Here is a 24974-nt window from a genome sequence, read left to right as displayed (position 1 = left end):
GACAGTTCATATACATAGATCTCTTATCGCGACAACAACCCGGTACCGACTGCCTGTTGAGCATCCATTACGCGCCATCCGGCACGACCCTTACGACGGCGACGTTGCCATACGCCTACAGTACCCCCCTCTAGTGACGAAGTTCACGAAATCCGGCCTGCCAAAAATCCGGAAACCGAACTCGGCGTCCTCGTCTGTTGAAGAGTTTGGTTGTGCAACTGGCTCAGCTCTGTCGGGCTCAACGGCTGAGATCTGCTGTTGTTGTCAGATTCTCGCTGGATTGTTTGCGGAATCTCATTAGACTGCGACGGAACGGATTCAGCATTTTCTTCTGGCGCTAGTGTGTATGCTGGCTTCAAACGGTCGATAGATATGGTGACATCTTTGCCACGCATACATACCACAAAAGACTTTGCTGATCTGGACTTTACCTCAAAGGACCTGGACTTTACGCCTACACGATTTTTGGACGATTATTATAACTTACCCTAGTAACATTTACCATCAATTTTGTCTTATTACCTTCTGTTTTTTAAATGGATCATTTTACCCCCGACTCCTCTATATTTAGCAATGGCGTGCAGATAGAAAGGTCCATGAAGTTTTACCGTTGGAAACTTTTAAGCTCCGTGTTCCTTGCCCCCGCCGCAAACAATTGGAAACGAACACTTCGGGCTAAGAAATCCTTTAAATACAATAATCAAGAAACTCCTCCTCGAGCACAGTAATCGTTACACACAGATTTAAGTGGATAAGTTCGGATTCTCGTAATTTGTAATCATTCTCAATTTGTAATCTGTAAGGCATTGATGGAAATGAAAGAAATGGAATGATTGATTATCATATTTGATATGGATTCGTTCAATATCAGTAATATAAGAATAATTGTGAGCAATGATATATATGAAATGAATCAAATTAAAACGATTTTTTTTGTCATTAGTTTTAGTTATTAAATTTTTATCAATAAAAACTATAGTTGACACACATGCATACATCCACTTTTTCTAAGGTATGCCAAAATGTTGAGAAACCTTCGAAACTTGGATATATAAAAAAATTTCATTTTTGATTTTTTTGCGATTACTATATTATTATTACCCTACGGGAAGTTATTAAAAGATATAGTGTATCCTGTAAGACAATTTATATGTGCTCACATCCTATGAACAAAATATTTCATTCAATCTACTTCATATGAATCTGAATATAATTCTTGTATGCTACAACTAGCTCTAATGTGTTGTTTAAACTAACCCCAGGTGTGATTTTTGTGCACTAATCAAGATAACTATTATTATAGTTTAGCAATGACAAAAATAGTTACACTTTATTAAAGGTAGATAAATTTGAAAGGAAATAAAATAGATGGAATTGTTGTTATCTCGATGTTATGTTAGTGCAGATAATAATGATGTAAGCCAAAATTTTATAAAATAACAATTTTATATTATCTATCAAAAACAACGCACCTGCGCAGATCTGTTTATTGTGTCGTCGTGCGGGACAGCAGCTATGAAAATATTATGCAGGAAGTATTACATGTCCAATCGAGACAAAAAAAATCTAACATCGTTTAATATCTTATTGTAAAAACGCCTGTTACAAGTTACTCCTGTTACTAATAGACCCTAGCTCATCTGTACTAAATATGGGTGAGATGCTAAATTACTTACAGGTAGGTAATAGATCTCAACATCTATTTATTTACTTAAGTGATATAAACAGTTAAAAAAATCGATTTGGGAATGACAGATATAGATGAACAAACAATCATTTCGAATTTAGTGCTTTATTTTTCTATATTATCTCAATTATAGTTTCGATCAATCGCAAAATCTTAAGAAATCAGCGCTGTAACTCATTTCGAGTCATTTCGATTCTGGTTGTTATAATTGAATAAAATTAAAAAAAATGATGGTTGAATGTTCAAGCTGTATTTCTCTTTAGGATTAAGTATAAAAATATTATTGCTTACATTATGTGTAATTATCAGTGATACATTTTCAATTTGTGATTTATTAATGTTATAATTTGAAATCGTTTTAATTTGTAATTTGTTTAGTGATGTATTATTATTTTATACAATCAAATCTTCTGTTGCACGTGCAAAGTCTCAGAACATGTTCTTAGTATCTGCATCTATTATAAGATTGAGCATGAAGAATACGAATTTGTACTAAATTACAATTGCCCTAATTAGATTTGCAAGGATCAAACTAAATACTTAATATAAGGTTTAATCATATAAAGCACGTTCGTGTGGCTTGAACACTACACGGCTCATATGTGCCGAATGCAACGCCGATATTAAATTAAATACATTAAATACGGAACAAGATCTCGACATACAAACAGATTTGTCACAAAATTTGAATTGCAAATGTTTAATTACATTCATCTAAAACATTAATGCACGAGAACCGGTGTGCAAGATGGATACCTAGTTATGTGTCACACGATGTGTCCAAAGTTGTATCTCGAACTAAATAGCAAATCTTGGGAATCAACTGATTGTTAAACGTTTAGATCTATGTATATATTGAATTACTGTTTTATATATAAAAATTTCAACTTTGATTCATATAAATAAATATTTATTTTAAAAAAACCGTCCACGCCCACTGGACCGTTTTGACAGGCATATATATAGGTTGAAAAACAATAGCTATAAACACCCTAAATAGTTACAACTACTTTCATTGTCTGAAATATATACACTATCACAAAGCTTATGAAAATATTATTACGATATATAACAAAACATATTTGTTTGAACAAAATTAATAAGAAATAAACTGAACTATGCGATCACTTTTGTATACCGCTACGTAGTTATAAAATTTATTAAAACTCTCTTTCGTTAACTCACGTTGTTGGGTTATAATTTAACCCTTGTAGCTGTGGACTGTATTAAACATTGATTTGTTGATATATTATGTATTCGTTGCAGTTCTTATCGCAATCACTGATTTGTCACTAAGTTATAATGAACGAAGATATATTTATTTATTATTTATTATACATGTTGTTTTGCGGACTTTAATTTTAGAAGTGGACAATTAGTTCCGTCAAAACACTCCGCTACCCCCTCTACCAGGGATAGCAACCATTCAATGCCATGAAGATTGTCCCCTTCATGGCCAATATAATATAACAAAAATACGTCCGAACACTTTTCTTCTTAAAATTAATGAGTCACCATCACGACTAGTGTTGTCAAAAATGTTTAATAATTATCAGTTAGCAAGTCACCCAAAATATTACAGTAACTTTTGTAATTAATATACTGAGATCGAGTCAAAATCATCATTGATGAGTCAGATTCATCATATTCCTTAGTGCTTGATCCAATTTACACCACCCCTACTTTCAGAATATTAGCCTCCGCAAATCAGTTCAGTAGATCAGTTTGATTTTTTTTACATGTTCAGCTTTGCAACCAAAAAAGACATAAAAAATCGTAACGAACCCTACCCATGAAGGTTGTCACAACCGTACCCAATACACACTTTTGGAGACTTAAGCTAAAGTATCTTCGCAAAAGCTAATTTCTGATAATTTACTCCTAATACTCAACTTATAGCAAAATAGCAAACAAAGTAATCTATGTGTATACAACTAACAGTTATTGTTAAAAGAATTCGAACAAAAAACTTACTTTTGGCTCTTTAAAAGCAATACGGTCTATAGTTAATGTAGCGCTGACTCAATGCAATAATGGAAACTTGTTTGAAAAAACATACTTCATCTTTCTCCTTTTTGAACTCTATCTCGAATTCAGTATAATTTAGCTGTTATGACAACTACCCTACCCTGGCACAACGGTACCCGTCTCCACTAGTCAAGATTTGTTCTTTTACGACAATCATACCATTCTGATTTTTTTCTAAGTAGATTTATTCATGATACTCATTGGCTTTCGTCTGGATATATTTAAATAGTAGAATCTAATTAGGTCAATTTCAACCCAAAATCAGGGTAAAGGTTACAATAATTCATAATGTTCTGTGACTTGATAAAATTGCATAAAATACAATTGTAAAAGAAATCTCAAAAGTCCTCATCGTTCTGGTACGAGCTAAAAAATTGGCATGAGGACATAGGTCAGAAAAATGAAATTTTTCCGAATTTCAGGTGAATGGTCGACTGAGACAAAATTGTAGGGCATAAAATTATCTACAAAAAATGTATCAACGCTTTTTTCTATCAGAGTCACAGTTTTAATGTTATATCACTTTTAAAAGTACGTTTAAACAGCTTAAGTTGTACACGTGCAAAACACCTGACTCGTACCGGTTTAGTATTTTGCGTTTTTTTATTTTGTTGTTAAATAAAAAAGAAAAATTGTTTAAATACATTTTTCTAGAGTATTTGCTCAAATTGGAAAACACCAAGTGAGTGCAACCAACAACAGTCTCATCGCCAATTTTTCCGATACTTAGTTATAGTTTATATTATTTTTATATGTTAAGTGTTGTTTTATCAATTTTTTGACTTGGAAATTAATAACTAGTGAAAGTTGATCACATACTGAATTCTGTATAGTTTTGTAGTAGTAGGCATGACTAAAAGTATTACTAAGGCATCTAAGCATATATAATGCTTATAATGTAACGTATAGTGCCCACGCAAAATAAAAAACAGTTAGCATGGTAAAAAATCGGAAAAAAAATAAGCAAGTGGATGAAAAAAAATAAAAAAATGATTCAAGATGAAATAAATTTTAAACTAGTGGGGTGTACGGCATCGTGCCTTAAGGCAAATTGCTGGAACTTCCCGTACCGTAACGAAATATTCGAGGAATACTGAATGTTTTCAAATAGATTATTATTAATATTGTAACACTATCTAATATTTATTAGAATTATATATAAACTGAATTGCAAAGTTGAAATTATTTATTTAAAGTATATTAGAACTATAGTCAGAATTAAAAATAAAATCTGAATTATTTTCGATATACAATAAAATTTTTTTGAAAAAAAAGTTGAAACATTTTTTTTTTTCCAAAATCAATTATTTTGTTAAGACAAGCAGAAAGTTCTTTGAATCATTTAAATCGGACGCTTAGTTCTCTCAAAAACTTATCTCCGTATCTTCGAAATGGCTGGGCCTGCTTTTGCCAAAAACTAATAAACACTTCTCCCAATCATTACTAATTGAATGTTTTTTAGATCATTCAAATCGGATACTCCGTTCTCTCAAAAACTCGATTTTTATTTTCTGCACTGTTTGCTCCGTATCTCCGAAACGGCTGGACCTGCCTCTGCCAAAAACTCTCTATCAATAGGAATCGAATGTTCTTTGAACCATTCAAATCGGTTAATCCGTGCGCCCGAAAACGTGACTGGAAATTTATATCCATACATACATACACACACACCCATTTTTTCTGAGGTGCCAAAATATTCAAAAACCTTCAAAACGTCGAGAAATGTAAAAATTTTCAATTTAGATTTTTGGCCCATTACAATAACTTACCCTACGGGAAGTTAACTAGTATCTAATTCGTTCTTTAATCATTAGACCTGAATTAGATTTTGACTACCACTGTTTCGTTATTAGTGCTGAACTATTACTAATAGTGATGAATCAGTACAACACATGAATTACTAAATACGTCTTCGCAAACTTAGACTTGACAGGACATGGTATAAACTTGGCCCGAACATCTATCAAGACGTACGTGCATAAGGTTTGCCTTTGCCGAAGTGTTGCAACGTGTACGAGCAACTTGCAGCACTCATAAATAATGCCGAAACTGTCTTTGGAAATAGGTAGATTTAATAAAGACGAACGACTTAAATCATCATATAACAAATAGTTAAAAATAGATAAGTGATAATAGTAAGATATAACATTTTGCTTGCATAACATAAAACGTATGCGTATAGAAATTTTTATGAATAAATAAAATATCAATATGTGACCAGATACACTGGAGATTCATTGATGAAGCTTCATAAATATATTATACATAATAATTATGTGAATAAAACTAATGAACCTTTTAACCAGTTAAACTTTGATGCGCTCATCAAACAGTGCGCATACTTTTGTAATGTCCATGACGACTGATTCACGTGTTCTATAAGCTTGTTTGAAATATATAAATTCAAAACTGCAATGATTAGTTTTTCATGAGAAGCAAATATTTTAATTTCTAATATCTAAAAATTTCTATGATTCATTTCTTATTGATTCAGTCAAATATTTACACATATTGTGAAGTTTATGCGACTTGCCATAAGTTAAAATGCTAGTTCCACCTTTCCATCGAGTTAAATCTATTATTATTTTATATCTGCATGTCATCATATAATATTTGAAACATCTTAAAATTTAATAATATGTTTTGCTTTTCACAAAAATTGTAATTTAAATAGCTTATGGTCATGATTTATATGCATGACGTGTATACTCGTCAACATATAACATTTTGCTACTTCTTTAACAACATGTACACTCGTCAACCACAGTTACCTGCTCCACATAATCTAATAATATTCAAATGACCTTATTTTGGGAAAAAACTTTCTTTGCTGTAAAGTTAGGTTATATATGTTTTACAAATTATAAGTGAAAGAAAAATTTATGTTTTCGCCAGAAAATCCAATTTCTGTATTTTATGTTTCATGTGAGATTATGCCCTTTAGATTCTCCAAAATATTGATCAGGCCATTGCTTAATAATTCGCAAATGAAAAATATCATTGTTAAAATGTAAAAATTGTCCACATTCCTATTAATGAACTACTAGATACTTCTCAGATATGGGCAACTTCTCGTTACTTAAAATTTATGGCATAATAATTTTAAACTCAGTTTGAAGAATAATTTCTGAATATTGAAACAAAGTGAAATAAATCCAAAATGCAAATGTTATTACTTAATTTATGACTTGCTTATTCATATACCTTTACTCAACAATGTAACTTGACTATGTAATTTATATAATTAGTTACATATCTGAATCCACGTGTAAATGTATTACTAGGCCTCGTTTGTGTCTAAACAAATTAATAATTCTGTTTAGGTCAGTAAAATGTAACATGTGCATTTCTGAACCTAGTCATTTAATGTTAGTTAGAGTGCAAACAGACAGCAGAGAGTAGAAATGGACAGACATGCATGTTTCCCACAACAAAGACTGGTTGATTTCAGAGCTCTAAAACTTGCTAATTTGTAACAATTTTGTTTAATTCAATAAAATATATAAAAAACAGTGGTGCATGGAAATGTGTCTTTAGGCAAATTGCTGAAACTTATTATTTGATTGTCTTATTTGAAATCATATCACTGTTTCGCCTTGTTTGAAAAATAGAGCAAAAAATTCGTTAGATTTTTTGTTAGTCTATAGACTAATTATTAAGCACGTCATCCTTATAGTTCTGGAATTTGAAAAACTATTACATATTTAGAAAAGATTAGGCATTCACTCTTTACGTTGAAAGCCAATTCTATTAATTGCAAGTAGCATTTTGCTTTAAGGCGAGTTTCGGATATGTATACTTAATAAACTTGGTCAATAAGAATTGAGAATCAGCTATTTAGGTAAAATGTTCAAATGTTATTTCAAAAATAAAATTTTCGCTTCCACTAAAAAATAATTCCAACACCAAATGATGTCTTTCAAATAAAGGTACTTAACTACTTATATTATCTGCAACTGTACAAATTAAATTATCTTGTTTCACACATTTTATTTTATTTGTTTTGTGTTCTAAAAATGTATCTTACTAAAGTGTGAACGTCAGCTGTAATCACTAGTTACGTTCAAAACACGGAATAAATAATTATATATGTTTCGCATAGATTTTGATTAGAATTGCTTAAGCGCCGGCAAAATTCTAAAATTTTATGATTTTTTCTAGTTAGACCGCTTATCGTAGGCCTTTAATATTTGAGTATGTTATTTCAGACTACGAAATCTATACCTATACAAAGCTTCATCAAAATCGTAAAAAAAATTTAATTACAAAGATACGACTCGGCCGATCTTTACAAAAAGAGATGTCCAATATATTTCGAGCAGTTGTCGAAATTTTAAAATTGATTGAAAATTGTAGACTGGACGAAAATTTAACATGTTTCCGCTATTTATAAAAAAAATGCTTGGCCAATTGTCGTATAAAATCAAGATACAACCCATCATTTCGGATGCATGAATCAACCAATTTGAAGTATTCAAAAATTAATCCATCCCTGTGCTTGGGAGACGTTGATTATTTTTGGCAAAGACAAGTCTAGTCGTTTTGGAGATACGTGCAGAAAATAGAAATCGAGTTTTTGAGAACGCGTAGTATCCGATTTGACTAATTTAAAAAAACATTCACTTCTTAGTGATGAAAAGAATTGGTGATTAGTTTTTGGCAAAGACAGGTTCAGTCGTTCTGGAGATAAGGAGCTAAATGTGCAAAAACTGGTAGTTTTTGAGAGTACGAAGCATCCGATTTGAATTGTTCAAAAAAACCTATTGCTTGTATTGTGAAAACGATTGTTTTTGGGGAAAGCAAAACAAATATTTTTTTATTTAAATTTTTTTTAATTTTCAAAAACAGTTTTTGATGAATATCGAAAAAAATTCGGATTTTAGTTTTATTTCTAGCTAAAATTCCAAAGCTCCCTTATATACTTCAAATATCTCGACTATTTCATTAGGGTACGAAAAGTTCCAGCAATTTTCCTTAAGGCACGATGCCATACACCACTTGTTTTTTTACCACGCTCACAGATATCAATGTAATTAAGAGTTACTAAATAAAACTGATAACAAGTATTGTTTCATAATTGTGTTTATCTCCTGCTGCTGTTTATTTACACGAGCAATCGCATTTTGTCGGTAGTCTACTTCATCCAGAGCGGCGCAGCATCCAGAGAGAATCCGCACCGCTCTTCCGGTAAAAGTTTGCACGGATTTCCGCACTGCGCCGCCGAACCGGAAAGATTGAGAACTGCTGCAGGAGGGGATTAATAGTTTTAGGAGTTCGCTTTTAACGGCATCATATTTATCTAAATATCCGGTTTTAACGGACGCTTTATGAGCATTATATACAATACATCGCGACCGAGAGGGTTACAGCAAATTCCTGTGACAAGGCAATATTATGGTTGTGGGAAAGGGTTGGAAAACATATGCATTAATATGATTTATGAATTAATTTTATTACTACTTTGTTATTCAATTTGTCATAAATTGTTAATATTACGGTTATATTGAACTAGATGCAAATGCATTTTGCTAAAAATTTAATATGAAAAACGTATTTCAAAATTTATTGACACCATTAACATAAATAAACTGCGTTTTATAATACTGAAAAAATCAAATACCTATAATAATATCTACCTACAATTTTCTATTGCGATCTGCTACATCCTGATAAGGTAGCATGCAAATAATTAGCAAAACGATGACATGGTAATGGGAGCATTTTTTGAGGTAATATCAAGTGGTAGATATGGTAAACATCTTGGTATGCGTCTAGACCGCAAAACTATCGAATCCAGAATTAGGAAACTGTTTTCACTTATCGGACATAATTAGCAAAATATTGATTTTTAAAACGATAATAATTTTCATATGATCATAGAGAATAGAGCTTTGGGGCTGCTCTAGCAAATCTAAAGTAACAAATTGTGTTTGTCACAAATCCAAAACCATGCAAAACATGCTTCATTATTTTATTAACAAAGAAATAATTTCGAACTATCTAACAATCTAGTTTGATTGGGCTGAACTCAATATTCAAGCCATTTTTTTATAATTAGTAGAAAGTAAAAATTGTTACCATTAATTTAAATGCTTAAATAATGTCAATAACTACGTACATGATATATGTAATCGTGTCAGTATTTTCTAGTAGCAGATGCTTAATATTTCACAGAATAATTTAATAAGTTTCTTAATAAAATGCATTGGCTTTTTTGATGAAAATTAACAAGGGTATTAAATTCATGCATTAAACCGTCCTACAAAATATTATATATAAAATTCTTCTGTACGAGTGACTTGATAATTGTCCTAAACGGTTATTCGGATTTTGATCAATCTTTTTAGAGTTTGCCAAAGGAAATTTTAAGATTTAGTGAACGATAAAACTATAGTAATATTGTAGAAATTAATGGCAAAAATTACATAAAACCACTTATCATTGTTTGACATTGAAAACATTTAAACTGCCATCTCCTAGAAATGTCAATTCACTTAAAATTTTAATTTAGCTGAAATTATGAGCCTAAATTATATTAGAATATAATATATAAGTAATATACAATATAAAAAATATACAAGTAAAGTCTACATTATTATTGCCAGCCATATAACAGCCAGAAGAAGAGATGTGCCAGAAATTAAAATAATATAAGATACAGTATATGTTTAGCAGATGAAAGTATGTAATTCAGTTTAATAAATAACACAATAAGTCCAAAATCGCATATAAACTATTTTTTAAAACTTATGCATGTCGCATTTTGGTTTACTTTACTGAGTTATTTAACAATACAAAAAAGTGTTGCTACTTCAAAAATAATGATTTAAAATTTGGTTTCATGTGTCAAAAATTTATTTGGTTGGCATTGGAAATGGAATATTTAGAAAGTTGATCTTAGATTGAAGAGTACTCATAGGAACTAGAATTTACAATTTAATTCACCTCAGATTTGAACATAAACAATAATGTGTATTAAATTAGTAGTAAGGAAAATGTACTTTAGAAATTATACTTGCCAAAAAGCAACTAATAAATCGAAAATTATATAGTAGATTATTGAAGAAATTATGATGTGCGGTAAAATCAAGTGTGATATTGTTTTTTACCGCAGATACATTTTTTTTAATTTCTTATGCTGCTTATGCTAAGACCATAAATAAATCATAAAGGCAGGACATTAAATAGGATATACAAAAAATTTGGAACTTTGGAATTGTCGATGTGGGTACAAGACAACGTCTGTTGGGTCATCTAGTATATATATATATATATATATATATATATATATATATATATGTGTGTGTGTGTGTGTGTGTAGTTAATTTCTCAACTATTCCTAACGATGAATAATTCAAACTTTCATAGAAATAGACTGTCAAAAGTATTGCAGAATGTTTGGATAAATATTTTCTTACCATTTTCCGAATACTTGATTCACGGGGTCTGGTTCTACTTGGAAACTCTAACTGCGCTTCAACCACATTGAATACTAAAGTGATAAGAAGACGACGAACACAGGTACAAGGAAATATTATACATTTTGTTGGTGGAAGAATTCCAAATATTCACAGAACGCAAGTTTCGACTAAAATCAAAGTTAATCTTTGCCACAAACTGTTCATGCTCGAGATAAGGAGACCTGAATGTTTTGAATTCACCGTTTTGCGATCGCAAGGTAAATAAAAATGCGACTTCGAATTAATGCTACAGAAACAATCAAAATTATGCAAAGGTTTTGTTGTGCGTGATCCAAATTAACTTTTAGAATACATGTTTTTTGGTTGAGTTTCCTCGTATAATAGTTGTTAGAGCTATATAATTTAAGGTCTGATACCCGCTGCGGACAACCTGATATCAAGCAGTAGTGACAATGGTTTTTAATTGGCATTGTCATCATTGGAAAATATCAGTATTACAGAAGTTGTAATATTAAATTCATAACATAGAGATAAAGCAAATGTTTGGGAAGCCATCTACCACAAAATGTTGGACAGCAGCTAATAGGACTCGGCAAGTTTTTATTGCTGTTTTAAAATATAAACTAGTGGTGCATGGCATGGTGCCTTAAGGCAACTGGAACCTTTGGTCCTAAACCAAATTTTTTTTTTTTTTTTTAAGATTAAATTTTCTTTTAGAACTCTAAAAAAGATCCATTTTTGAGATTTTGAAAAAAATAGAACTTGAAAATTTTGATTTTGTTTATACTTAGAAATATTTTGGAAATTTTGAACTTTTTTTTTAAAATGAATCAAGATACGTTAGCTGCGTGGAAACAAAATATAGAAGCTCGTGGGCGCCGCATCGCTGTATAACAAATATACATTGGTACGGAACTCATAGAAAAGTAAATAAAAATGGATCTTATTATTAAAATATTTCTACAATATGTGATTAATTGATGTGTACATGTCTAATTATCCTTTTTTGTATTTGTATCCGCACACACACATCTATTTTTTTCTGAGGTATGCCAAAATGTTCAGAAACGTTCAAAACGTGAAGATATATATAAAAATTTTCATTTTTTATTTTCGGCCCATTACTATAACTACCCTACGGGAAGTTAAGAAATGAAATTCTTGAAAATAGTTTTGCATAGTGCATAACGAGAAAGCACACAAATTCAATACTTTTCGTTGAAACTCAAACTCTGTATCTTCTGATGTTATAATATAGCATTGACTTCAAAACATAAACAATTTGTTGATTTCTGATAACTGATTGTTACATTTTTTCTTACGTAGCTAATTTACTGCAAACTATAATATAGTACAAAACTAGTGTCGTATGGCATCGTGTCTTAAGGCAAATTGCTGGAACTTTCCGTACCGTAACGAAATGTTCGAGGAATATTAAATATTTTCAAGTAGAATATCATAAATACTGTAACAATGCCTAAAATGAATAAGAATTATATAAACTGAATTGCAAAGTTAAAATTATTTATTTAAAGTCATTTAAAGTATATAAGTAAGCTTTAGAACTTTAGTCAGAATTAAAATTAAAATCTGATAATAACTCAATCTCTCTTATTAAAAAATTAGCAAATTATCATAAAATGTAATGTAGTTTATAGGCAAATATATTGTAATTTCATGAATTAAAAAATTGTTAAATAAAAACCAATACATAAACAAAATTTATACAATCTTTATATAACAGTGATATATTTCCATTTAAGTGAAATTTTGATTTAATTAGTTTTGTTAATTTATAACGCTGTATATCATGTATACATGGATTATATATCTTATAATATTTGCCTGATTTTAAGTGTTTATTGACTTTATTAATTTGTTTTTTTTTAATTCTAAATATAATAAATAATGCGGTTATATCACTTTTAAGATAAATTGCAATAAAATATCTTGTCGTAATTCGGTACTATTTTTGAGTACTATATAAGATTTTGTTTCATATCTGTTGAAACTTTTCGAATTCAATATTATAAAACTGAACAATTATTTTCTATGAGTCTTACCTACTCGCTGTTCTACCAAATTCTTTCCTTTCAGCATTACAAATTCCTTTAAATTCTCCAGAATCCTGGTCGTTTCTTTTCTTTTCGGCCACATTGCCAAGTTTTGTGAATGCAAGTATAGTTAGAGATCCGATACACTATACAAACTCATACATTTGTTGTCTGGGGGTATATAATGTATGTTTACGACAACAAAATATCACAATTCAGTAAGCCCACACAAAAGCGAAAGCTTCCTAGCGGTCTCCGCAGATATGAGCTTCGAACACCTAGAGGAAACATGAGAAAAATCGTACATTTTTTATTGTAAACTGATTGAAATGAAAATATCTTCCAGTAGCTACTAGCGACAATATGCGTAAATTAATTGATAGTCAACATAGTGCTTAAATTTATTAAAAAATAATAAGAAATATTATTTGTACTCGTCAATAAATTTATCGTAAAAAATATTCAAATTTTATTGCCGATTCAAAATCTATGTATTATGTTGAGAGCCTCTACTAATAAACATAATATTTTACCCCGTCAAATTGTTTTTAATATTCAAGTATTACATTTTTTATCCATACGTTTTTGCTAATCATGTTTCTTACAGTCAGTGAAAATTTCTCAAACTAATAGTGGCTTTTTGTCTAAAGGCAAGATATATGACCAATATGTGTAATAGTATAATTAAGCAATATTAATTTGATTTATACATGATTTATCTGTCTACCTGCCTGCCTCTGTTAACCGTCCTACCTGTTTACCTGTCTACTTCCTAATAGTTTTATTTTTACATAAATCAATAATAATATTTTTTTTTTTTTTTTTTATTATTTTATTGGCTTTATAAACTGGTACATTAGCCATATACTAAATTACATAATATCTACACTATCTCTTACATATATATCATTGTTTTATGTATAAATAATAATTTGGAATGATCATATTAGACTATTTAGAATGATCATATTATTCTGGGCTTGTGTATCTACAAAACCTTTAAATATGCCTTCGCAAATATGCCTTCGCAAATATGTCTTCGCAAATATGCCTTCGCAAATATGCAATCAATTTTCCATTTTGTCAGCCTAACGAAATGCCCCATTCTTTCAAAAGTAGTATTGCCATTTTTCGCACTTTTTTCGAAATTTTTGAAGCGGCTGCCTTTGTCACAAACTGATGTGCAGTCAATAGGAATTGAATATTTTGCAAATCTTTCAGAACTGTTAATTCTTTAAATATTAACTAATGTCAAAAATAATAAATATTAAATTATATATATAAGAATAAATTCGTTAAATTTTTTAATTCTCTCGAAATCGTGGACAAAAGATTGTTTCTGTACATAAATAAATACACACATCACACATATATACATATCTTTTTTAAGGTGTGCCAAAATGATCAAAAGGCTTGAAAATGTGAAGTTTAAAAAAAAATTAAGTTTATTTTTTTCTTGTGATCACTATAACTTACCCTACGAAAAGTTGATAAATAACATAAATACTCAAGTATAATGTACTTGAGTATTTAGTACTAAAAAGCCAAGCTATCTCTTATAAGAATATTAACTATAAGATAATATACAAATACTAAAATTGTTTATTAAAATAAATATTTATACTTCCAATGCTATCATTTTTTACATTTACATACTGCTTAAAAATCTCAATTATTTATAAAATGATATATTCCCAACTTTTTCGTGAGATGCAATGCAAAAAACTGATTTTAATAATTTATGCAAAAAAAAATAATCATGTAGTTATACAGTTATATAAAAGTATAGTATATTTATATTTATTGTATGTATATAATTAACCATTGGCCAGGGTTTTTGACTTTGACACAGGTATTGTTTATGTTAAAAAATACTCAAGAAAAATTTTAACACAGTATTTTGTTCTAATTACTATCTTGTAAGGTAAGTTACAGTATTCAAAATTTTTTTTTTATGTCTTTACGTTTTAAAGGTTATTGAACATTTTGCCATACCTTAAAAAATTTATGTATGTGTGTGTGCATATGCGGATACAATTTTTTGTCGACGATTTTAAGAACACGAATCAACCGATTTGTTTGATTCAGAAAACATTCCATTCCTATTGATTAAGGAGACATGCTGATTAGTTTTTGGCAAAGGCAGGTTCAGCGGTTCCGAAGATACAAAACAAAACGTACTAAAAATAATAATTCAAGTTTTCAGAAAACAAGTTCAAACAAGTTTTATAAAATACCTAAATGGATTTCATATAGATAGATAGATATCCTAGGAAGGCAGGTCTAGCGGTTTTGGAGATCCAATGAAAAGAGTAAAAAAAACATTTGACGGACAAAAATGATCATTAGACATATGCACATCAAATTATGAGATATTTTTCAGATATTTTGATAATAAGAACAAATGGTTTGGTCGTGTTTAAATCCAGAATTGGCCCCACCCTTGGACCCCACCATTGGTATTTAGAAGATTTTGATGCCATTTTATAGCTTTTTTCGAGAAAATCCGATATACCAGTTTTCAACTTTCGCTCTGCATTTGACCGAGATTATCATTGAAAATACGCGAAAGTGGCCCCATTTTTCACTTTTTGTCACAACTGTAAAAGATATCGACAAACTTGAGATATGACTAACTCAATGTACTTGCATTACATTGCTGTGGCATGACTGAAAATCAAATGCCGATATACTATTATTATTTATTGTGTTTATTTTTCACATTTTATTTAGGAATAATTATATGAGAAATCAATCATATAATATACTTGTACATTATAAAACAAATATTAAATTTGAATTGAAAAGGTCAATATTTTTCAAAAAAGTTAAAATTATCAAAAATCTCTTGTTCCAAAGTTCTAAAATAATTTCATTTTTTTCTTAATTAAATTTTTGCCATGATGCCATGCTCCACTAGTTTTCAAACCACATTTTTCCCCGAAAGTGTGTCCTTCCATCCCAGTTTTCCCTAACGTGGCGTCAGACGTTGTTCGTACGTGCATTCTATGGAGGCACCGCGCGACAATGGGAAACATATCTAGGTATACGGGGAAAAAGTGTAATAGCGAAAACCGAAGCTTCAGAATGATATAATGCTCGGTGTAAATATAGTTCGAAATCTTATATTATGTTCAGTTTGTCGCGTTTCTGTATAACAACGCGAAATATCATTTAGAACGTTTCCCTGTGAATGGAATTTGTTCGAGTTGATTTCTATTATAGAAAAACCAATACTTGTGACATTTTACGATCTATTGCTTTACACATTTGAAATAAATGGTAAAACAATTAGGTCAAGGTTGATACTTATTACTATAACTATAATTATACTCGGCGATCGAGGATTTTGCCTAAACGGAAAATGCGCAAAATTCTCGATGTGTATACATAATCGACTTATTCAATCAGTACTCAGATTTAGCAACTTTTAAAGCCCATTTTGTCCAAAATTTTATCATTACCATTATTCTAAACTTTACTAAATATTTATAATTATACCAGCTTTCGTAGGCTCATGATATTTCAGTGTGTTGGTTCAGAAGCTCATGTTTTTAGACTACAAACTTTATCATCATATACAGATTTTTTTAAATTATCAACAATACAATTTTAACAATTAATTATGAAGAAAATCTCACCGATATTTACCAACTACTCAGAACAATTTCCAAATGATATCTTTTTCAACAGTGTTTGTAATTTCAAAATAAATTGTGGATTTTTGGGTAAATCGTGAACGATACATTTTGCACTTACTTTTTGATAATTTTATAGTATTTTTGATAATTTTCTTAAAAATAAATTCTTAAATCATAGATATTGTTGTTTTTGCCTTTATCAATTGCCTTGGAAGATGTTACAACAAACCCCAAACACGAGGTGCTTTGTAGCAAAGCACTTTTCTAGAAAATAATTAATTGCTAAACAACAAACAATAGTTACGGAATTATTATTACTTGATTTGGCAGAGGAATAGTTTGAGCAGCTATCTAGATCTATCTTGTAGAAATATAATCTATCAATAATAAAGAAGCTCAAGTTATATTAATTCAGAAACACTTTTACAGCAAGCTCCTAGCTTTCCTATACTTTTCTATATTCTCTTAACGTTTGAAATTTTATTTCATATATTAATAATGATACAATTTCTAAAAACATCGTTAATAAAACATAGGCGAGAGCAACCCTTTCCTGTTTTAGGCGCAAAATCACGTCGTCACCTAAATATCAATGGAAGTAATTCTAGCATATTTATGCATTTACATTTGAGTGGTATGCAGAAATAAAAGTTGTATTTGATTGTTATCCGTAAAATGGTAGAATATCATTAGATCTTTTAACCAATTTTAGTAGGTGCCATCAAATGAACGAAAATGTCTGCCCCTTAGTACCGGACACTAAGTGGTCCCTTAGTGCCGGACAGTAAACATATTGATATTTCTTGTGAGAATTCACGTAATTAATTCCAATTATTTAATTTTATTCTGTGTGAGTGCTAACGATCACTAACATACCCACATTTTTCGTATTTCCTAGTCAAAGAATGAAAAGCTTATTGTGAATGCACCAGCTGAGAGCATCGGTGTGGCCCAGCCAAAAGGGTGGATGAATAGCGACTTTTTTTGGCAATATCTAAGAATAATCGTCAAAGACACATGTGCAGAAATTCCAGAGCGTGGAGATGGCTACATATGTGATCAATGCAGGTTATTTTGAAATGTCCGGTACTAGGTGCCACTATTTAAAATTATAGTTTTTGATAGCAAAGTTTGATTGATAGTATTAATTATTTTTTAGCCAATATTGCGGTTTTGTTAATTTAGTTTGATTTCTAACTTTTAATTATAAATCATAATTTATAATATTTTTTAATTTATTTATAAATAACCTTAGGAGTCCGCCACTTGGGGACTTCCCCCTATATTTATATAAGATAATTATGAATTTGACGACGACGTTTATATATGTACGCACACACACATCTATTTTTTTTCTAAAGTATGCCAAAACGTTCAGAAACTTTCGGAATGTGAAGAAAGGCAAAAAAATTCAATTTCGATTTTTGGACAATTACAATAAATTACCTCACAGAAAGTTAAAAATAACTAAAACATTTAATAGCATTTAAATAAAAATAAATAAATCATAATACAATACATTTTGCAACATTTTAATTTATTTGTCTTCTCTGAAAATATTGTGTTTCATTATTAATCACATTTAATAACATATTCTATAGCATAGTAAACAATTTTGTAGAATAAACTATTCCAATGTATTTTGATTTCACTATAATCAATATTAAAACAATAATCAAATATTAAAACTGCAACGAAAATAAGTTATTCCATTGCTGAATACACATTGCAACATTTATTTATGTCAAATTTTGACAATATATGCGTGCTTGTATTGTGATGAGGAATGATTCTCATAAGTTCCACCGAGCAGCAAGAAATGTCGAGAGGAAATTACCTTCGTTTCAAAATCTTTGCATCAAATTCTTTCGCCTAACGGGCGTTCGAAATATAAAAGAGGAGACTTGACTGCGAAAAGGTGATGTGCTTCAGAAAGATTATATTCGAGGATAAAGTTTAAGCGCACTATGCTCGGAAAATTGAAAACATTTAGTGGAAAATCGTACAATACAAAAGGAAACCATTGCAATGTTTAGTTACGCTTGTAGATAAAGATGATGATGTTGATATACGGATTATACGTAATATTTATTATATACATTTGATAACATTATTTTTTGTAAAATAATTTTGCAATAATTCTTTTATTTGCTTTTCGAAGGAGAAGTTTGTTTTTAACAAAAAATCCAATTCGCTAATTTTATGTTTTCTTGACGTTTCAAGCCATTCTGAATCGAATGAGACCAAAGAAGGAAAAAGTATGTGTGTGTGTATGTGCATGTGAACAGATTTCTCAAAAACGGCTAGACCGATATCAAAAATTTAAAAGCCTTTCGATGTATCTCGTTGAGGACTAGTGTTTATTTGCGCGACGATCAGCCAAGCCGTTTCTTCATAAACAGCAAAAAATGGAAAATTATTCCATCCGCGTTTAAGCTCGCATTTTTAAATCGATTTTAAAATTTCAAAAACCGTTTGAAAGATATTGATTGAGAATCGATTTGATTAGTTTTTTTGTAAAAATTGGCTGACACAATTTATTGTAATTAACTGTTGAAAAAATTGTTTTAGACGATTTTCATGATTTTTTTTAGATAGATATTATGGTCTTTTACATAGATAAGAACAATTCGTCCAAGATTGCAAAAATTAGTGACGTTTTTTTGACCTTTCATCGACGTTTTTTTCAAAAACGCCTGAATCGATTTCGAAAATTTAAAAAACATTTGATGTATCTGGATGAGCACTATCGTTTGTCAGATTTGCATGACGATCGACCGAACTGCTTCTTTATAACTTGCAAAAAAGTGTAAAACTTTTCATCTACATCACAGCACACCATCCCTGAATCGATTTTACAAAATTAGAACTGTTCGAAAGATATTGTCTGGTAATAATACTGATTAGTTTTGGATAAAGATCGATCGAGCCGTTTTCTTGTAATTAACTGTTCAAAATAGATATTATGGTTCCATAGAACATACTGAAATAGTAAAGCCCTACGACAAGTAGTTTTAATTTTTAAAATTCATCAAAATTTGACATAATATTATAGTCAAAAGTGTAAAAAATCGCTTTTGTGATGTCAATCAAGTCAATTAGAAATGGCTTTGGAATTAACAAAAAAGTATAACGAACGGATAAAGAAATAAAAGGTATAATTTTTTACAAAACTTCTCTAGTTTTGTAAAAATATGTTACCATCCAATTAAATCATTAAATAATATCTAGAGTTTATTAGACTAGAATTTAGAACTACGTACATGATTTACGTAAACGTGACAGTATTTTCTTAAAACATATGCTTAATATTTTACAATATAATTTATTATAATTTTAAAAATAAATATTCCGACGTTTTTCATAATAATTACCATGGCGATAAAGTTAAGACATATAAATCAATTTTGGAACAATAAGCTAAAATTTTAGGACATACACACACTAGTGTCTCTGCACTATAAAATATAATTACAAATATTATAAATGTGTCTGAAAGATATCAAATAGAAAATAATAAATAGAAATGTTTAGATTCAATTGATAGCGATAACTTTATTTTCGAAATGATTAGTTAAAATTTTATCTAAATTACTAAATCTCAAATTCGGTTGATTAAGTCAATTATTAAACCTATCGAGTTTTTGCGACTTGTCTTTAGGCAAATGCCACTCTCAACTAGTTTAAAAATTAATTATCGGATTTTGCTTCTTAATTCAAAAATTAGTAAATTAATGAAAAGCGCGGCAATATTACATCAAAATCTAGACACTTTAAATGTGTCAATTTAGATATAATTAGTTTCTGATTAGGTTGGCACTTGCAAAGAGTATTGATACGATCCAGAAATATTTATTTGTGGCTTGCTTTGCAGTTGGTCAACTTTTCACATATTTTTATTAGTTGCCACTTTTACTTTCATATCACATTTGAAATCAGTTATTTTTATACTAAACATTTCATACGAGAGATATTTTTCAATGGCAAAACAACGTTCGCTGGGTCGTCTAGTATATATATATATATATATATCCAATTAAAATGAATAATTATTAATTATAATGACGTGTATATAAATAAGTCTTATTCTAAAGGAAAACGAAATTCCGTTACCGAAATCCAAAACGACCTTTCGAGGATTGTAAAAATGTCTCATATAAAACATTATTGTAATGAAACAGCGGCGAGAAAGTAATTAGATTTCCAGCGCAGTCCTTACTATTTAATGAAATTAAATGAATTTCACATTGATAGGCCCGCAACCCTCGGCGTTCAGCCCCCGGAAGTCTTTCCCATTTTCCTTAGTATATCACCCAATAAAAGCACAGCGACGCTCGTTTTGTACTTGCTCTTTATATATTCAGTTAGACCATTTTTATGGTCTTGTTTTTAATTGCGCTCTGATTTTAATTGTTTTTCTACCCCCTTGCATTTCATTTTGAGATATATTAATTTATTGATATTAATATTAATGAAGTGATATTTAGATCAATTCAAATTAGTTTTTTTCTTACTAAAATTATACAAAAGAGAGATTTGTGTTGAACTACAATGGATCAGATCCCATAGTAGAGTATGAAATAATGAAGTAGTTGAACTGGCCGAACAGGGGTAATACTGTGAGAGATAAATATGCTGATTTCTGACAGTGGAGGATGTTACTAATTACGACAAATCTTAAATATATGACCAATAACAAGTAAATTGAAAAATATGCGATTTAATAGAAGGAAAGTATTATAGAAATGTGCAGATACTCTACGTAAACGACAATACTCTAGGAATTAGCAAATGCGTGGTAGGTACCTTTGAAAAATGTATCAAAAAACTTGTTAGAAGACGACCACTAATTAAGTGAGCATTAATGGCGAGGGGGGGGGGGGATTTGACAAAAAATTACATGGGGGAAGTGTCCAGCAAGATATTTAGTGTAATTATTTTTTAGTTTCATTAAAAATAAAATTAAAAAATATATAATACAATTTGTTTCTAGGTGTACTAAAAATATACGTTATGTTCGGTAAGGGAAAGCGGCTAATTTTAAATATCACCAAGGGGTAGGACGGGTCCAAAAATCCTTAGAAATCGCCTACGTGACTAATGCAAGTCCCCTTAATAAAATATGTCTATTTAAATTTGATCACAAATGTTTCTCTGCATATCTTTGAATATAATCAGGTAAACGACAAGATATGCCCATGTAGAGAACTTAAACAACATGCATAGCATCTGATTTTAAAGCGTAAAAATAGATGTATATCAACGATACATATTTTTAAATAAGATACGCTAATTGAATATTGATTCTTGCCAATTTACTGCATTTATTCTTGCCAACTTACTGCATTTAAAAAAATCAATTCATACTGCACTATTTGTATTAGATGACTGTGAAATTGATAAAATTGCAAATATTGATTTATAGAATGTAATATAACAGTAACCATGTAGGTTTTTTTGAAAACAAGTAGCCAAAGTCTTAAAGATAAAACACGAGACTTTGATGGGTGTAAATTAGATATATAATTGTAAATATAAAATTATAGGATGCAGTGTAATAATAATCATGTAAATGTCTAATTTACATGATTATTATTGCATTACATATACTAAAACCAGGAGGACATATAAAAATATATATATATATATATATATATATATATATATAGTATATAATATTTCAGTAAACGTCTTTTGCTATTCCGAAGAAATATTAACTAGGTCATATAGCCATTTCATGTTAATATTTCATATAAAAGTTTTTTATAGAGTACTTGATAACTTTAGTATCAGTCATCACGAAAAATTATAAGAAAAATAGTATGTAATTATTACTCGTACATAGATCAATTAAAATTAATAAATAACGAATGTTAAATCGTTATGTATTAGAATAGTTTTCTGCACAAAAACTTGGATAATCGAATACTTTCTAATAAATTTTTGAAATATAGTCGAGAAATACTAAAATTATATAAAATATTTTAGGCATATTTTATGGAATTGTGCGACTAAGTTTTAACTTCACCAATTTATTGTTTTTAAAGTGTCAGAACAAAAATTCAAATAATAAGTACCGGGCAAAAGTATTACAATATATTTTATAATCATTAACAAAAAATCCATCAGACACATGAAACAATAAAAATTACTATATAAAATTGTCGCAAATGTTTGTTTAACATTAATGTTAATGTTACAATTGTTTCTTACAAGAACGAAGAAATGACATTGACGACTGGTATATATATATATATATATATATATATATATATTAAAGATCTTTGTGATATATATATATATATATATATATATATATATAAGATATATTATATGATGTATTATATATGAAGAAAGTATATAATAGTATAAAGGCATCTTGAGTTAATAATAATTAAGTGGATTTATGTAAAAAATGGAGTATATGTTTTGAACATTTTTCTATTATCGGATTTAATCGGCGCCTTCTTTAACAAACTGTAGATCGCATTGCTTTTAAAGATTTAATGAATCGTTTCTTTGAGCATTCTTTTTTAATAATAACTGTTACTTATATAGATATAGATCATTTTGTTTGTTGTTTTGCTATAAACATTAGTCATTATTACCAGCAATTAGTTTTTGTGTATATAATTTAGCTCAGTCATAAGGATGATTTGTTTTAGAAAGTGAGAGTACAGTTGTGACAAATTTTAATTTCAATATAACTGAACACAGACATAATTCTTAAGAGAAAGTAGAAGGAATACAAGAAGAGGTTTCACACCTGGTTTATGGAAGCTCATATTCTGAAAGTGAGGGTGCCCAAAAATGGATCAAGTGCTACGAAGCATGCGGTTTCAATTTGCAGAGGAAAATCATTTATAGTGAATTTACTAAAAGCAAAAATTAATTCATTTCAATCATTCTAAAACTCTATTTCGGTAAATAAAGTATAGTAAAAAATCTACAAATTACAAAGCAATGTTTGCAGTTAGATATCAATTACAGAAAATATTTGGTGCAACATTGATTTTTCTATTCTCCTCGGTTTTTATGTCATTTTATAAGTTCAATATTAGTAACTCCTTATAATCCCATTTCCACATATACAGAGAGTGAGGAAAAACGAATTTTGTATCGCTTAATATTTACACCGCCCTGCAAGCAAACTGAAACTTTGTTCAAAAACAAACTTCGAAACCCGAAACATCGCATTCATCTAATTGTGGGCGAGTTTTTCGACTGAGGAGTGTATGGATCTGTACCTAAGTACGCTAATCGGCTTCGAAAGAGAAAGTTTACGGTTCTCTGTTATTTCTGGAAATTGCTAATGTATAATTTTCTATAACGGAACTTCTTCGTATACATAATGCTCCCCGATTTTACTCCCACGAATAATAGAATGTTATAATTGGCTCATTTATTTGTATGTTTCGTAGTTTCAGCACTGGTTTATAGTTTTAATATACTAGTACTAGATGGAACGTAAAAGTTTTAATGTGCATGTACTATGTATTTTTTAATAAACTTTTGCTGTTACATGCATAATACAACTATTTATCTAACTCACAAAAAATAAATCATTTTTAAGTATGTGCTATAAATACAATTTTTTCTACATTTTTATAAATGTTATGGTCTTCATAAGCTTTACTGCACTAGAGTTAGGAGATAACCATATCTAATTAAAGAAAGTGTTTTAATTCAAGTAAGATTCGAATAAACTGTAAATAAATTATTGGAAAACTTAAGTCTTTATAATTTCTTTATCCCGCAAAAATTAAATCCTTAAGTGTTATATAATGATAACATTTTTTTACACAAAAAATTGTGTTTTTGAAAAGCTTTAACTACATTAAAATTAATAAATGTTCATTTCTGATAATAAGCGGATCGTTAAGTGGTAGAAAACTTTTTAATTCAAATAAACTTATAAATAAATCATAATAAATTTCAGTTCGAATCAGGCCCCTTCAATTAATTTTCCTATCTTTTCGTTAATACATATTCGTGGTAAAATATTTTTGTTACACAAAATACAAAAGTCAAAATAAAGATAGTTATACATAAAAATTGAGACAGAGATAATTATACAATTTATTTTTATACTTTTAGTAATGTAATATATAAATCAATATCAAATCAATTTATCAAATTAAAT

This window comes from Ctenocephalides felis, unplaced genomic scaffold, assembly GCF_003426905.1.
Source record: "Ctenocephalides felis isolate EL2017-DRISC unplaced genomic scaffold, ASM342690v1 CF-g0.4_SCAFFOLD_01170, whole genome shotgun sequence".
In the NCBI taxonomy this organism is placed as follows: domain Eukaryota; kingdom Metazoa; phylum Arthropoda; class Insecta; order Siphonaptera; family Pulicidae; genus Ctenocephalides; species Ctenocephalides felis.
This window is presented reverse-complemented; position numbering follows the sequence as displayed.